The 6924-nt window shown below is 37.6% G+C and overlaps 1 pseudogene; it reads right to left on the bottom strand.

The window, feature by feature from the left end:
• Positions 1-6497: 6497 nt before the first annotated feature.
• On the bottom strand, positions 6498-6669 carry LOC140640658 (ATP synthase membrane subunit K, mitochondrial pseudogene; annotated as a pseudogene).
• Between the last annotated feature and the right edge of the window lie 255 nt (positions 6670-6924).

The following is a 6924-nucleotide window of genomic DNA, read 5'->3' as shown; positions in this document are numbered from 1 at the left end:
AAGTGCCCCTCATTTATTTTTTCTTAAATTCCACATATGAAGCAAATCATATGGTTTTTGTCTTTCTCTGACTTTTTGCACTTAGCATTATACCTTCTAGGTCTATTCATGTTGTTGCAAATGATAAAAATATCATTCTTTTTTATGGCTAAGTAATATTCCATTATATCTTTATCCATTCATCTATTGATGGAGGCTAGAGCTGCTTCCATAATTTGGCTATTGTAAATAATGCTGTAATAAACACAGGAGTGCATATCTTTTTGAATTAGTGTTTTCATATTTTTTGGGTAAATACCCAATAGTGGAATTACTAGATCATATGGTAATTTTTAAAATTTTTTACTTTTTTGAGGAGCCTCCATACTATTTTCCAAAGTGGCTATACCAATTTGCATTTCCACCCACTGCACAAGGATTCCTTTTTCTCCACATTCTTACCAATACTTGTTTCTTGAGTTTTTGATTTTAGCCATTCAGAAAGGTGGGATATGATATCTCATTATGGTTTTGATTTGCATTTCCCTGATGATTAGTGATATTGAGGATCTTTTCATGTGTCTGTTGGCTAGCTGTATGGTTTTCAAAAAATGTCTGTTCAGATCCTTTGCCCATTTTTAATCAATTATTATTATTTTTGATTTTGAATTATAGAAGTTCTTGATATATTTTGGATATTAACACCTTATCAGATGTATCATTTGCAGATATCTTCTCCCATTTATTAGGCTTCCTTGTCTTTTTGTTGACTTAGACTATACTAGTAAGGATGCAGGAACTATTTGCCGAATGAATACATTTGATAACACACATTTTATGAAAGTGAGACTGAATTGGAAGAAAAAGGAAGAATTGGCTTTAAAGATGAAGAACAATAAGGATTAAATTTTAGAGGGGCTCCTGGGTGGCTCAGTATGTTAAGTGCCTGACTCTTGATTTTGACTCAGGTCGAGATCTCAGAGTGGTAAGTTAGAGCCCCACACTGGGCTCTCTGCTCAGCAAGGAGTCTGCTTGAGATTCCCTCTCCCTCTCACTCTGACCCTCCTACCTCTCTCTTTCTTTCTCTTTCAGATGAAATTAAATTTGGAAATAGAGTACATTGACCATATAGATCAAAGACCTAAACTCAGACACTTTCAGTATTAGCAGAACATCTAAAAGAGTGGAGTGCAGAAAAGACTTTAGTCAGTTGCAAGGATTCTGGTGGCCTGGGAAGTATATCTTAGCCTAGAGGTATTCAAATCCATAACAAAAGAACCACAAACACGGTGCTGGCCAAAAAACCCACTTCTAAATGGAGAGCAGAATTCTGCTCCTGCTGTCAGTTTGCAAGTGCCAATACCATACAAATTCTATGGAAATGCAGTTGTAGTCCTTCTAATTACTTTTATAAACATAAAAATGTGTGGTATAAGTCACAGAAAGTGCACTGACCAAAGAAGGGGTTTGGCCTTTTGGGTTCTGGAAGATTCTCTTCAACTGAACCATCTGTGGCCTTGGACCAACTACTTAGCTGTTGTGGGCTTCAAGTCATTCACCTGTTGGTTGTAGATAAAAATTTCACTTCGTGGGGTACAGACAGATCAATGTTTTTAACTCTCTACAGAAAAGATGCCCTATGAAGTTGAAAATAACTGATATGATATTGTAGAGCATTTAGACTTCTTAGAAAAGTCTCTTTATGCATGTATTTTCACTTTCTTTTTTCTGCCTAAAGTAGACATAGCTTCAACCAAATCTCTCATTTTAATCCATGTCCTATCCATAAGAAATGCATAATGAGTGTATTGATGAATTACCATGCAAGCTGAGAAGCTACATGCTGGCTAGCTTGAGGATTCAATTAAAATTGAGCAATATTATTTTGAATAATCAAATGCTGTTTTGAATAAGTAATTCAAGTAAACAAGGCAATTAGTAAAAAGTGATGGTGATGAAGTTGAGTGGGAGCAATTCTTACATATGTATATATGAAATATAATTTATATATACATTTTAAATATAATTTCAGAATTGAAAAACATAATAGCTTGTTGGAATGGAAAAGTTTATATTGGAAATAATAATTTCCCCAAACAGCTAAGAAGTGCTTTAACAGCCATTCTATAATCCTCTTTGATAAAACAGGTTCAATAAAGTTCATAGTACTATATTTAGTACTAATGTAAAAGATGTCCCTGCCCTGTAGCCAGGTCTAGAGCTAATATGAAAGTTTGGACTGTCTCTATATAAACCACATTAAACAACTGTATGAAAAACAGTCCAAGAAAGTGTTCATGTGATAGGTAGGTAATTCAAACACCTATTCTCTTCCTGTCTGTTTCTGTCTCTCTCTTTCTTAGAATTGGCTCAGGTAATTGTGGAGGCTGGCAGGTCCAAAATCTGCAGGGTAGGCTGGCAGGCTGGAGATGCAGGCAAGAGATGATGCTGCAGTTCAAATCTGAAGGCTGTCTTTTGGCAGAATTTCCTCTCCTTTGGGGAGCTTAGTCTTTTTTATTCTATTTTGTTATTAATTTTTAAAATTTGAGTATAGCTGACATACGATGTTATATTAGTTTCAGGTGCACAACATCATCATTCATTAATTCTATATGTTATGCTAGGCTCACCACAGTATAGCTACCATCTGTCACCATACAATGGTATTATAATATCTTTGACTATATTCCCTATGCTGTACCTCTTAGTCTCATGACTTATTAACTTCATAACTGAAGGCCTGTACCTCCCACTCCCCTTCACCCATTTTGCCAATCTTCCCCACCCTTACCTCTCTGGCAACTACCAGTTTGTTCTCTGTATTCATAGATCTTATTCTGCTTTCTGTTTATCCATTTGTTTTGTTTATTAGACTCCAATTATAAGTGAAATCATATGATATTTGTCTTTCTCTGTCTGACTTATTTCACTTATTTCCTAATACTTTCTAGGTCCATCCAGGTCAGTCTTTTTTATTTTTTTTATTTTTTATTAAGGCCTTCAAATGATTGGAAGAGGCACATACACATTATGGAGGGTAATGTGCTTTACTTCTAGTCTGCTGATTTAAATATTAATTTTATTTAAAGTGCCTTTATAGAATAACTGTGTATTATGGCCCAGCCAAGTTGAAAAATTCACGATCATACTATGCCATACATTTTTGTAGCCTTCCTTCAAATCCTTGTTGAAATGAGGTAGGGTACAGTATGTACCTAAAATTAAACACGGTTTTTCTTTTCAGTTATTTGTAAAAGCATTATCTGGCATGACTTTTCGTTTGCTTAAGCCCTACCCTGTCTTCTTTGGAATGGCTACTTTTTCATCAGTCTGGCACTGAAGAGCTGTATGTAGCCAGAGCTGCAAGCCAACCATCCCTGCCATGGCAAACAGATGCTCCCATTTATGCCTTCCACTGGCTATGCCTCTAAATGGAGATTTAAAAAGCCTGAACATCAATTATGTAAGTATTAAGTAAACACTTAAACTTCAGTTTTATAGTTGTCTTACCCAAGACTTTAGTTGCAAGTATTAGGAACACATTTCTAATTCTTTAAGCAAGAAGAAAATTCATAAGAAGGATTCAAGCAAAATTAGGGTGGCTTGTGTTATTCAAACTAAAAAGAAATAAATAATAGGTAAAAAGCCTGGATGTTAACTGCATACTGTGATTATGAAGGTTCTAAGTATCTCAGAGCAACTAGATCAGGAAGTTCTTCTTTATGTACTACCTAATTTCTTGCTGCTGAAATTTTTCTGTCTAATAGTAGAAGAGAAACTTTTCATCCAAGGGTAGGAAGCATCTCTGGGTCAGGTGTTTATCACAGGGCTAAGAGGCTGTGGCCAGGACACCACATCAGTATTGATAGTAAAAGTATAGATTTTGGGAGCCGTGTGTGTGTGTGTGTGTGTGTGTGTGTGTGTGTGTGTAAGGGTGCATGAGGGGAAGGCAGAGGAGAAGGGAAGGGACAAAGAGACATGAAGGTGAGTATTTCTCAGTGAACAGATGCTTGGACTGGGCAGACAGGATAAACCTTGTGCATGATGGCTTTTTCTCTCATAATTGGAAGTTTTAAGCCACTTAGAATACTAATAAAGAAGAAGTCCTAATATTAGGGTGTGGATGTGTTTTTGAAAGATCTACTAGGCAATTTCCTCACCCTACTTTCCTAAGAAATGTTTTTATTAAAAATTGTACTTACTGACTATGAGAAGGAAGAGTAGCAATATATAAGGTAAAAATAAAACTTCCCCATTCCAATATCAGCCCCCACACCATCACCCCAGTACCATTCACTAGAGGTTAAACTTGCTCTATTTGGAAGGTAGCCTTCAGATATTTACTTTAAATATGTAACTATCTTTTTCTTAAAACATCTGTAACAGATACATAGTATCAATCAGGAACTTTTTAACTGTAAGTGAGGGAAAACTTAAATCAAGCTAGCTAAATCTGTGAAGATATTTATTACCTTAGTAGCAGGAAGTCTGAGGGTAGGGTGTCTCTAGGCACAGCATGATTAGGGGTCTGGGTCAGATTCGTGTGATTTTGTTGTTGTTTTGCTTCCTATATGTGTTGGCTGGTCTTTCCTCATGGTGGCTAGATGGATGTCAATAGCATCTGGGTCCCATGCCTCCTTATTCATAGCCAACCAGGAGGGAGAAAATGTACCGCAGTCATGGAATAATTTGGATCAATTTAAATCTTATGTTAGTCTCTGGGTAAGTAGCAATTGTGGAGCACTGCCACATGTGGATTGGTTTAAGGCTGGATTCCTAACCAATCACTGATGAGGGGGATTGGGTTATCATGGTCAGATTAGACTAATCAGAATCCACCCCCTGGAGATAGGATCAATTTCTGCTGGGTTACATGATCTATGTGGGGGAAAACTTGAATACATGTTGAGATGGAGGCAGTAGAGGACAGCTGTCGTGTAGGCAAACAACAATGCCATTTAAATGTTTGTGAACATATGACATGTATGTTATTTTTTACCCCCACTGGAAGACCATACTGTACATCTGGTTTGCCTTTCTAAGTAGGGAATTATTCTGAAAGTTTTGAGCTAAGAACTGAAGATTAGAATTTACAGATTTAAAAGGGATATAGTTGTTAGGATGTTTATGAAAAGTAGAAATAGATATTTTCATAGAGCCTAGAAACAGGGGCCAGGAAAGGATAATATTTTAGGATATTAGTAATTGATAACTACCTCAGGGCAATGAGAGCCACATAGAAAATGTTTGAAGGGAGGGAGGAATTGCTGCTATTGTGAGTGTGCCTTTGAGGTCTCCTCCTTGCCCTTGCTGCTGACTGGCAACTTTCAACTAGTCATTCTTTCACAATTCCTGCTCAGCCACCTCCCCAGGTCTTGAAATGACCATTTATCAGATGGTAGATGATAGTATGAATTTAACTATGTCTTTATTTTACTGATATACTGATACTGAATACTGATAATATTCACAAAAGTCCGTCTAACTTTTCCAAATGTTGCTGGCTATTAGAAACTGGAATCTCTATGATTTATATTAGTCAAATAGAATTCATTCCAGATACTTGACTATATTGTATAGTCCAGTCATTAGCAAACTGGTACATGTACCAAAAGCTGATTGCACTCCAAGATGCAGGTGGTTCCCGGTGTATCCAAGGTGACACCCACTTTTTCTTCTGCATCATTCTTCAGCAGTTGGAGTGGAACATAGTGATCCTCACACTCACCTTTTATGGGTCTGACTTGGAGGTAGGTAGATGACAGGGTCATGGAAAGCCAGGGATAGTGTCTTAGGTGGCATGTACCTCCTAGGGGCAGTGACTTTTCTGTGAGACTGGAGGAGTGATGGTCTAGAAGAGGTGTTAGGAGCAAGGAATTTCCTGTAACATTCTCATCTCCGAGGGATATGGTACAATGCACAGCCTTTACCTGGTGAGTTGCTAGAGAAGTAGAGTCCTTGGTAGTGAGACAGGAGAAGGAGGCAGGGTTCAGAGAGGCTGTTCTTATGTGATTGATTAGAGAAAAGCAAGCCTCAGCTGGGTCTCAGCACACTGGCTGGCGAGGGTGAGGGAAGAGGTTCTCAAGGCAGTCACCAGTAGTCTGGGCTCTTACTCATACTCTCTGGGCATCAGGTAGAGGTGAAAATACCTAACTGGCAAGGCTGTTGTGAGGATCAACTACAATTGCCAACCCTGGACATACCTTTGTTTTGAAGTTGTTGTTTCCCAACCCTGCATCATAATGTAAAAGTTTATTCTCTAAGTGAAGCTGATCTCATCTATAGGAAAAAAAGATTCTTGGCTTCTACCTTTCCCCTTCCATTGCTGTTCTCTTATGATATACCTCTGCTTAAAGAAAAGGTGTCAGTGATTTGGCCACCCCATTGTCAAACTGTTGCCAACTCTTTTTTATTTCTAGGTTCATAATTCATTGTACAAATTGAGTATCACACGATGAGTTGACATTGGCTTCCCCAGGCATGGGAACTTAACAGATGAGTTACAGGTTAAAGTCCATTTATGCTGCTTTCACAGCTGGTGTTTTTTAAGACCTTAATATATAAGACCATCAAAGCAATGCCTCCGTATGTGGCCAGTACACAGTTCATTCTACCTGTGACAGTAAAAGAGTTGAAATATTTTTTGATACTAGTGAAATGGAATTGGGCATTGGTTTTTGGACCTGCCATGATTTCAATCTCGCAAAAGGCACCAATTCCACTGGTTGTCGAACTGTTGCCAACTCTTGGTATATGCAAAGCACTGTGGAGAACTCCCAAGGCTCCAACTGCTTTATAAAACCTTAAAATCACTTAGTGATGCTTATCAACAACTAATATTAATGGATAATGATGAAAACCACAGATGTCTTCCCAGAACTGACAGCATAAAATCAATTGAGACTGAGCCATCTTTTTTTGTCAGGAAATGTCATAAAATTATGA

This window comes from Canis lupus, chromosome 9 (genome assembly GCF_048164855.1).
Source record: "Canis lupus baileyi chromosome 9, mCanLup2.hap1, whole genome shotgun sequence".
Classification (NCBI taxonomy): Eukaryota; Metazoa; Chordata; class Mammalia; order Carnivora; family Canidae; genus Canis; species Canis lupus.
Note: the sequence above shows the minus strand (reverse complement) of the source record. Positions and strands in the feature narration are given on the sequence as shown.